Source organism: Capra hircus, chromosome 27 (genome assembly GCF_001704415.2).
Source record: "Capra hircus breed San Clemente chromosome 27, ASM170441v1, whole genome shotgun sequence".
NCBI classification, from domain to species: Eukaryota; Metazoa; Chordata; class Mammalia; order Artiodactyla; family Bovidae; genus Capra; species Capra hircus.
Genome location: NC_030834.1, coordinates 24,660,895 through 24,671,633, shown reverse-complemented (window position 1 = coordinate 24,671,633; position 10,739 = coordinate 24,660,895).

Sequence of the window (10,739 nt, the reverse complement as noted above, 5' to 3'; positions counted from 1 at the left end):
CCACCATGAACTGGAGGCTTCAGTAGCAGCCAGAGCAAAAACTGGAGCTCAGACTGTGCACTGGTATACAAGAGGTGTCTAATGGAAACCTTGGGTGCTGCACAATAAAGCGTTACCCTTAATAATGCACCTCTCTAGTGAAGAGAAGCCTGCTAGACTATTGTTTGAACTTAATACGATTTTGTCAATGTGCATATTAGAGTGGAGGAAGCAATGGGGAGGGAACAAGCCCTGTTTCTGCCTCACGGTTCTCCAAAAATGTGCCTTGTTATTTTCCAGAATGATTTTGAAACTAATTTAAATATCCAAACTGGGGTTTAGAATGTTGAATAAATAAGATAGTGGCACGTGCCTTTGTTGTTCTAGAAATGTAGATACAATGCTGCATGCTAATGTTTAGAAATTATAATAAATTTCAAAACAGAAATGTTATAATAAAAAAGCCTCATATCTAGTCTATCAGAATTTACTTTCAAATTTTAATAAGGGTATAAGGATTATGCAGTGAACCAGAGACTCAGATTACAGAAATGCTAAAAAGAGCATCTATAGTTCTGTGACATAAAAGCAGGCTAGGGACAAAGCAATCTCAGAGTCTAGGGAATTAAATCTTGACTTGTCTTTTAATCTTTGTGCACACAACCGCAAAATGCAGGGCAAATGCTATCCTGGTACCATGGGAAATTGTCAATATTGATATTGCTTATAGATAAACGGAACGTACAATGGGAAAACAGACTAAGCAAACCAACTTAACTATGTCAAAGAATTCCAATTAAATCATTTTTGAGAATGACTCTGTTTGAATATTCACCATGCTTTTGATTAAATGTGTCATTAAATGTATATCAATTGAATTTAATTATGTTATTTGATTTTAAAATGATGTGTTTGTATTTAGTTTCTTGATCACCCTCTTTCAGATCACAGCTTATAAAATGACATTAGCTAACTTATAAGCCAGGCTTCAACAGTGTGTGAACCAAGAACTTCAGATGTTCAAGCTGGGTTTAGAAAAGGCAGAGGAACCAGAGATCAAATTGTCAACATCCATTGAATCATAGAAAAAGCAAAGGAATTCCAGAAAAACATCTACTTGTGTTCAAAGACTATGCTAAAACCTTTGACTGTGTGGATCACAACATACAGTGGAAATTTTAAAGAGATGGGAATACCAGACCACCTTACCTGCCTCCTGAGAAATCTGTATGCAGGTCAAGAGCCAACAGTTAGAACCAGACATGGAACAACAGACTGGTTCCAAATTGGGAAGGGGTACATCAAGGTTGTATATGGTCACCCTGCTTATTTAACTTACATGCACAGTATATCATGTGAAATGCTGGACTGGATGAAACACAAGCTAGAATCAAGATTGCCGGAAGAAATATCAATAACCTCAGATATGCAGATGACACCACCCTTATGGCAGAAAGCAAAGGGGAACTAAAAAGCCTCTTGATGAAAGTGAAAGTGGAGAGTGAAAAAGATGGCTTAAAACTTAACATTCAAAAAACAAAGATCATGGCATCCAGTCCCATCTCTTCATGGCAAATAGATGGGGAAACAATGGAAACTGTGAGAGACTTTATTTTCTTGAGCTCCAAAATCACTACAGATGGTGACTGCAGCCATGAAATTAAAAGACGCTTACTCCTTGGAAGAAAAGTTATGACCAACCTAGACAGTCTCTGCTATTAAAAAGCAACGACATTGCTTTGCTGACAAAGGTCTGTCTAGTCAAAGCTATGATTTTTCCAGTAATCATGTATGGATGTGAGAGTTGGACCATTAAGAAAGCTGAGTGCTAAAGAATTGATACTTTTTAACTGTGGTGTTGGAGAAGATTCTTGAGAGTCCCTTGGACTGCAAGGAGATCCAACAAGTCAATCCTAAAGGAAATTGGTCCTGAATATTCATTGGAACAACTGATGCTGAAGCTCCAATACTTTGGCCACCTGATGCAAAGAGCTAACTCATTGGAAAAGACCCCGATGCTGGGAAAGATTGAAGAAGGGGGTGGCAGAGGACGAGATGGCTGGATGGCATCACTGACTCAATGGACATGAGTTTGAGCAAGCTCCAGGAGATGGTGAAGGACAGGAAAGCCTGACATGCTGTAGTCCATGGGGTCACAAAGAGTCGGACACAACTGAGCGACTGAACAACAAGTTATAACAGATCCTCAGTAAACATATTTTTGAAATATTGATGGTATCAAAGAAGTTGACATCTTCAAAAAGTTGCAGCAAGTATACATTTCATGGGTCCCAAAATGGACACAAAAATTAAATATAATGACATCATAGCAAGAATTATTGTAATGATACTGATAATCATTGATATTATAGCAGTACCAACAAATACTTAAGATTATCTGTGAAATACTTAAGATTATTTGTGAAAGCACAGCTATAAATATTTTCTCAACAAATGTAAGAGATAAGTTTTTCTTTCATCCATTTTTCTAGGTGAGAAAGACTGCAGCACACTGAGGTTAAATATCTTGCCCACAGTCACATAGCTAGTAAGAAGAGATCCGGAATTTGAAGCCAGGAAGTGTTGTGATTTTTTCAGAATCTGTGGTTTTTTTCCCCAAGTTGTTAAAATGCTAGACTTCATAAGCCAATCAACCATTATGGAATACATAACGAGAATCTTTCCAGTCATTTTAAGATATAAATCTTTCATTTAAATTGCTGAATTATCAAGGGCAAAAATAATTCTGTCAGGAGAGAAGAAATAAGAGAATAGAAAACATAACATTCCATATGGTTTACAACAAAGTATATCTCAGTTAATTTACTGTGTGAAAAAGCATGCCAATATTAAAAATGAGTTAGAGATATAAAATTTTGCTAATCAGTTAATATTTTCTTACAGATTACTCTTTTAAAAATAAGTATTATAATATTAAGAAGATTTGATGTTGGCTTCACATTTTCCAATTTTAACATTTTAATTTACTATAAGCAATATGCTTATAGGGGACATACTACATGCGAAACACTGTTATGTATGCTTTACGAATATGAACGTACTTGGTTCTAAAAGATCTTTTTGAAAATCAGCTTACTGATGAAAAACTAAGATAAAATGACTTGCCTCATGTCATGGTTAGCAAGTTTAGAAGCAGGATTCAAACTCTTGGAAGGCTATCTTAGTGTCCATACTTTATCTTCCATGTTCTTTAAATAAGGATCTTGTATATAATAACAAATAAATCATAAAAATATTGAGTTCCTGTTTCCAGGAACAGTAAGAATTCTATCATGTCTTTCTTAAATAAATAGTGCCATGCTTCTTTTTTTGAATAGCATTTTATAGCATTTATATTCTATCTTTGAAGGCCTCATTTTACTCATTTTTTTTGTTTTTTTCCTATGTTGTATGAATATAGCAAGTTATTTGGATGCAAAGAGCTTATTTTGAGACATAAATAATTCCAATAACCAATTTTCTAACAATTCTCCTTAATCTGCCTCAGCTAACAAATATTGTAAAATATAAGAAATACAATGCTTTGGATATAGGTTTTGGAGACAGGCTGGAATATTTACTATGCCAGTGTGTACCACAGTAGAAACAAAATGAAATGAACAAGTAAACAAACAGAATCTCTTCGATACAATGTGAAAACAGCCAGGGAAGACTGTTCCCTTTGGTTAAATCAATGCAGTGTGAAGTCTGTGTAAATTTGTTGTAAGCATTATGACAGATGGGCAAGAACTCATTTAAATTTCAAAAACTCTTGCCTTGCAAAGGAATTTTTTTAGGATAATTTGTATTCATATCTAAATAGCAGGTGCCTCAAGACTAAGCATTGCGGTTGCCATTTATAGTACAGGTTACGGGAGCTTCTTTATTTTTCTGAATCATCCTCTTCTTTGAACTATTATTCAGAAGATGGTGTTGCTTTTTGTCCTTTGTGGGGTTTCTCCGCTTTGGCTGATGATAAAAGTTGCCAATTCCTTTCATGCTCATTATCACACTCATTGTTCTTCTTGTGTCATGTCTGACTCTTTGTGACTCCATGACTGTAGTCCGCCAGGCTCCTCTGTCCATGGGGATTCTCCAGGCAAGAACACTGGAGTGGGTTGCCATGCTCTCCTCCAGGGGATCTTCCCAACCCAGAGACTGAACCCAGGTCTCCCATGTTACAGGTGGATTCTCTACTGACTTGGGTGCTTTTTGGATGATGTCCTGTCTGGTAGAGAGCTACTAACTCCATCAGGCCTGTTCAGGTGTCTGAGCCATATTAACAGCGTTCTAACCTTGGGCTGCCGGAGAAGGCGATGGCACCCTACTCCAGTACTCTTGCCTGGAAAATCCCACTGACGGAGGAGCCTGATGGGCTGCAGTCCATGGGGTCGAGAAGAGTCGGACACAACTGGGCGACTTCACTTTCACTTATCACTTTCATGCATTGGAGAAGGAAATGGCAACCCACTCCAGTGTTCTTGCCTAGAGAATCCCAGGGACGGGGGAGCCTGATGGGCTGCCGTCTATGCGGTTGCACAGAGTCAGACACGACTGAAGTGACTTAGCAGCAGCAGCAGCAACCTTGGACTGCAAGGAGATCCAACCAGTCCATTCTAAAGGAGATCAGTCCTGGGTGTTCAATGGAAGGACTGATGCTAAAGCTGAAACTCTAGTACTTTGGCCACCTCATGCAAAGAGTTGACTCATTGGAAAAGACTCTGATGCTGGGAGGGATTGAGGGCAGGAGAAGGGGACAACAGAGGCTGGATGGCATCACCAACTCGATGGACATGGGTTTGGGTAAACTCCAGGAGTTGGTGATGGACAGGGAGGCCTGGTATGCTATGATTCATGGGGTCTCAAAGAGTCGGATACGACTGAGCGACTGAAATGAACTGAACTGAACTGAACGATTGTTTTCATGATAGATTTGGTAAATTAGATCAGATGTAATGAGAGAGACCCAAATTCAGTCCCTAGGTCAGGAAGATCCCCTGGAGAAGGAAATGGCAACCCACTCCAGTATTCTTGCCTGGAGAATTCCATGGACACAAGAGCCTGGAGGGCTACAGTCCATAGGGTCGCAAAGAGTTGGACACAACTGGGAGACTAACACACAAGGTAAATTAAAGAGTTTACCTTCAAGTCACCAAGGATTGAGTACATATTTTTAAATAGGTCATTACTACAGATCACAAAGCCTGTCTTCTGTTCATGTTACATATCCCTAGAGGGGAGTGTGAGCACCAAGGGACAGCCATGTAAAGAAGCAAGAGGGTAGCCATCTGCAAGTCAAGAAGAGAGGCCTCAGGAAAAGCCAGACCTGCTGACACCCTGAGCTTGGGCTTCAGCCTCCAGAAGTGTAAAAACTAAATTTCTGTTGTTTGAGCCACTCAGTCCATTCAGGGTGGTGTTTTAATATGGCAGCTCTAACAAACAGAGTCCTGAGTTAGTTTTCTACTGCCTCACTAACACATTAACACAAATTCAGTGGCTTTAAAAGAATGCAAATGCATTTTTTTCTTTTTTTACAGTTCTCTAGGTTCCACAGATCTTGCTGTTCTAACTCTAAGTTGTCAGTGAGCTGCCTTACTTTCTGAACATTTTTAGGGAAAAATCTATGTTACTGCCTTTCACAGCCTCTAGAGGACACTCACAGGCTTTAGCTTATGGCCTTTTTCCCTTCATCATCAAAACCAGAAACTAGATCTCTTTGGCCTTTCTTCCATCATCACTTCCTCTGACCTTCTTCTGCCGCCCTCCTCTACTTTTATGGATTCTGGTTATTACCTGGGACCCACTCAGATAAATCCAGAATAATCTCCTTATTTTGTCAGCTGATGAGCAACCTTAAATCCATGTGCAGACTTAATTCTCCTTTGTCTTGAAACAACATTCTTCTTGGAATTAGGATGTGGATAGCTTTCTGAGGGAGAGGATTTTCTGCCAACCATAGTCTTACCACCAGGCCTTGTTTATTCTTAAAAAGTAGTAGTTTTTTTGTTTGTTTGTTTGTTTTTTACTATCACTTTTCTGGAAATGGGTATGACATTGAAATATCCACAATAGTGAGGGTTAGGTTATTGGCTAGCAGACCCAGACATTTTCTGCTTACATAGGTCAAGTAGCCCTTTAAGAGGCTACTCAACATTCTCAGGTCATAAGTATTTATTTCATTTCTAGACATTTAGCATGAAGAACTAACTCTTTCCTTTCACAAATATCCTGCTGGGCTACCCATTTGTCAAACCTCATCAGGAGCCTTCCCTGGTGGCTCAGATGGTAAAGCGTCTGCCTACAATGCGGAAGACTCGGGTTCGATCCCTGGGTCGGGAAGATGCTCTGGAGAAGGAAAAGGCAACCCACTCCAGGACTCTTGCCTGGAAAATCCGATGGATGGAGAAGCGTGGTAGGCTACAGTCCATGGGGTCGCAAAGAGTCAGACATGACTGAGCGACTTCACTTCACATCAGAAGCCAGAGATCAGAAGAGAGTTATGTGTTTCATAACTCTCAGTCCAGAAAGTAGAAGGGCAGAGAAAGTGGAGAGTGAATCTGAAGTAGTAAATGAGAAAATTTTAAGCTCACCAACTGTCACTATCAAATCCATCATCAACTCTCACTAAATTTGCCTTTTAATATCTCTCCCCACTTCCCCCCTTTACCACTGACATCCTCCAAGTCAGATGGTTTCATCAGTTTTCCGTGACACCACTGTAATAATTTCCTAATCAGTTGACTTGTGCTCAACCACACTTCCCCACCTCCCCATGGCAGTCAACTTTTAAAATCGAGATGTGTCTCATTCATCCCACTTCCAAAGCATTAAAGTCTTTCTGCTGCTCTGAAGATAAACTCCTCAATCCATGGCTTCCTACTGCTCAGCTTTAGCTGAAACCTTGCTTCCCACATCTGAAATTTTTACCGCAGCTACATTGGCCTCACTCTGGTCGTTGATATTCTCGTGTTCCTGTCTTTTTTTCAGGCATTTGGACGCATTGTTTTCTCCACCCCAGCTGTTCTTTCTCCCTTTTCAGCAATTCAGTTTCCATTCCCTCTTTGGATGGTAAGTGTTCCTTTCTGAGTTGTCAGGCTATGTAGACATCCGCTATCGCTTTTTGCCTCCCTACACTCTTTACTGTCTTTTCTGTGTCCCACGGGGGGTTCCAGGAACTACATTGCTCAGAATCACCTTTCTCGTGTGATTCTTGGTGAGAGTTGGCTAAAGAGTAGTGCTTTCAAGAGAGTTGGAAGTCAAAAAAGAGAGCTCTTTATTCTCTGAACGCGAATGCAGGGAGATCAAACAGCAAAGACAGAGCTCAGCTTTGATGCCTCTTGGAAACTATCAGTAGCTTCTGAAGACATTATGGGAGAAAATGGAGATGTGTAGATGAGTAATTATGTGTGTTCATGGAAGCTAAGGGTCCAAGTGGAAAGAACATCATAGAATATAGGTTCTAGAGCGTACTCTGTCACTGACCAAGTGACCCTAGATAAATTTTTTGAAGAGTTTTTATTCTCTCATTTTCAAAGAGGTTTTTGTTGGGGTTCTTTTTTAGCCATGAGTAGGAAAAACTATGGCACATGTGAAGTTGCTATAACATGAGTGATACTCAGTCTACCTCAGCTCTCTTAGCTGTGGTAGAAAGTTCCATTCTGCTTTTGAGCCCCTAGGCTGACATCTCGTAATGATTCCAGGAGATTTCTGGATAAGAATTTGTTTAATGAGGTAATTCCCTAGTGGCCCAGTAGTCATGACTCTATGGTGTCACTGCTTAGGGTCTAGGTTTGATACCTGGTCGGGAACTGAATTCCTGCTTAATGAAGCTTGTTCAGGCTTAAATAAATTTATATTTTTACCACTTTAAAGCTTATTTGAACTAGATGAGTCTGTCACTCTAGTTTTGAAACCAAACTTCCCTAAACTCAGGACATTCATGATTTAAAAATATCACTTAAAAATGAGCCCACATTCATTTTTTTTTCTTAACTGGCATTTTGTGTCTCCTTAATAAGACATGAGTCATGAAGAAGGGGTGATTTGTTAATATTGCTTGAGGGTAACTGGTCACTAGGATTTTGTGCTTACTCTAGCCACCCCCCACCCCCACCACCCACCACCTCCCTACCTATCCTAGAAATCCATGACTTTTAGGGCCTGGCACACACTTCATTGATTTTTAGCATGCCTTGTTGAAAACTGGAGTTGGTCAAGACAGGTTTAGGAACTGAGGTAAATAGGCATATTGGTATGAAATTTTATGATTCCCTGGCTAGGAGTTGGGCTGTGTTTAATACTTGCTGGAGCTGAGCTGTCAGAGGCCAAAATTTCTCTTAGTGTCCTTGTTTTTGTCTCCTCTAGTTTTGGGATTTCCCTACAAACTTCCCTGAAAAAGAGAACTTTTCAGGGTCGGTCAGCTGTGAAAGTAAAAAAGTGACAGTGTTAGTCACTCAGTCGTGTCCGACCCTGTGAGACCCCATGGACTGTAGCCCACCAGGCTGCTCTGTCCGTGGGATTTCCCAGGCAAGGATACTGGACTGCGTTGTCATTCCCTTCTCCAGAGAATCTTCCGACCCCTGGAAGCCACCAGGGCAGCCCTTTGCCCTGGAGAGGAAGCCTTTATTATGGAGAATGCCCTGGGGGCATTCTAAAATGGTTTCTTTCCCCTCCCTCTGCCACAGGCACCAGGTGACTTTTCTTGGCTCTTCCCTGTGAGAACCTGGTGGGGTTCCTGACCATAAAGCCCCCAAAAACTGCAGCCCCAGGAGTTTCACCTTCACACTGGCCCTCCCTCAGCTCTCCAGCCATTCATTCAAATTACCATTTACAGGTTCTTGCCAGTTTCTGATTCTAGAGGATACTGCTCCAGGGAAGCTAAACCCAGGTGTGAGTTCTTTGGGTTCCCTCTCTAAAGTTTGTCCTGAGACCTAAAGGCTCTGCTGTCTCCAGGAAACGTCATTGATTTTCAGTTTGCTCAGGTTGTTTTTTCTTATTGTAGGGACATCTGAGCTCTTTAGATATCTGCCCTTTCTTTTAAAAACTGTATGGTTTTTAAAACAGTATGGTAAAAGTACATTGTTTCTCCAAGGGAAATAAGTATTTTAGTCCCTTTATCTCACTGTGCTGATATTTTATTATAATTATATGTTAAAACATAGAAACATAAATTTAGACCTAAATTTCATAGGTCTATAGTTCTTAACCAATTTTTGGTTACAAATGTATTTTATAGATATAATGCGTTTGTAAATTACATTAAACTCTACAAAAATACTAAAACTTTAATCAGCTGTATCACTTTAGGGTCATGTGATTGAACAGAACAGTTTTGATAGGCTTCACAGAAGGAAGATATAGTTGGTTCTGATGCTGTACTTGTCTGTTTATGTATTTTAACTTCAATAATACTTCTGCAGAAAAGTTCTGTTCAGTATAGAGTTATATAAAATAATACAGTTACCATAAAAATTCTTCCTTTTTCCTATTTATGATCATCAAACAAAAGCTCTACTAGGATGTAATTTTTCAATATTGATTTTGATGAGGTTCTTTTGATAATTCTTTAAGGCATTATATTCACATGGAGAGATGTGTCCAATGTAGTGTTATTAAAACTTTTAATTATTAAAAGAATAATTAGATAGTAAACATTACTGTCTAATTATTATTTTGAGTCAAGAATAGGAAAAATGTTATCTTTGTGCAAATTTATCACATAAATATATGGTATTGTGTACCTTATAACTAATGACTTTATAACTAATGACCTAGGCAAATGACCTACATTCAAATGTATCACTTTATGAATATAAAATATGTCTTCCTTTGAATTCAGCTTGCATTCCTCTAACACAAAGAATTCTATGAGACTCAAGTTAAGTTTTTTCAACCCATTTATTTAATTTTGAAACTTTATTTGAACATTAGGCATAATGTTATAATAGTCTTTGTGCTAGACACATATTCCATAAACAACAAAAATAAAGTCAAAGAATCCCATGGCAGTAACTGATGAGAAGGCAGCTATTCTTATGATCTGGAATTTGTCCATGTTTGTAGTTTGTTTTCAAACTAAATTTGTCATGAAGGTGACTGACAATGCATACACTGATCTCAGACTGAGAAAAATGTATATTTTTGCTGAGTTTTGAAATCAGGTTAATTGGGTGTGACCTATGGGGTCAGGAAGCAACAGTTAGAACTGGACATGGAACAACAGACCGGTTCCAAATAAGAAAAGGAGTACGTCAAGGCTGTATATTGTCACCCTGCTTATTTAACGTATATACAAAATACATCATGAGAAACTCTGGGCTGGATGAAGCACAAGCTGGAATCAAGATTGCCAGGAGAAATATCAATAACCTCAGGTATGCAGATGACACCCACCCTTATGGCAGAAAGTGAAGAGGAACTAAAAAGCCTCTTGATGAAAGTGAAAGTGGAGAGTGAAAAAGTTGGCTTAAAGCTCAACATTCAGAAAACGAAGATCATGGCATCTAGTCCCATCACTTCATGGCAAATAGATGGGGAAATAGTGGAAACAGTGTCAGACTTTATTTTTTTGGGGCTCCAAAATCACTGCAGATGGTAACTGCAGCCATGAAATTAAAAGATGCTTACTCCTTGGAAGAAAGGTTATGACCAACTTAGATAGCATATTCAAAAGCAGAGACATTACTTTGCCAACAAAGGTCCGTCTAGTCAAGGCAATGGTTTTTCCAGTAGTCACATATGGATGTGAGAGTCGGACCATA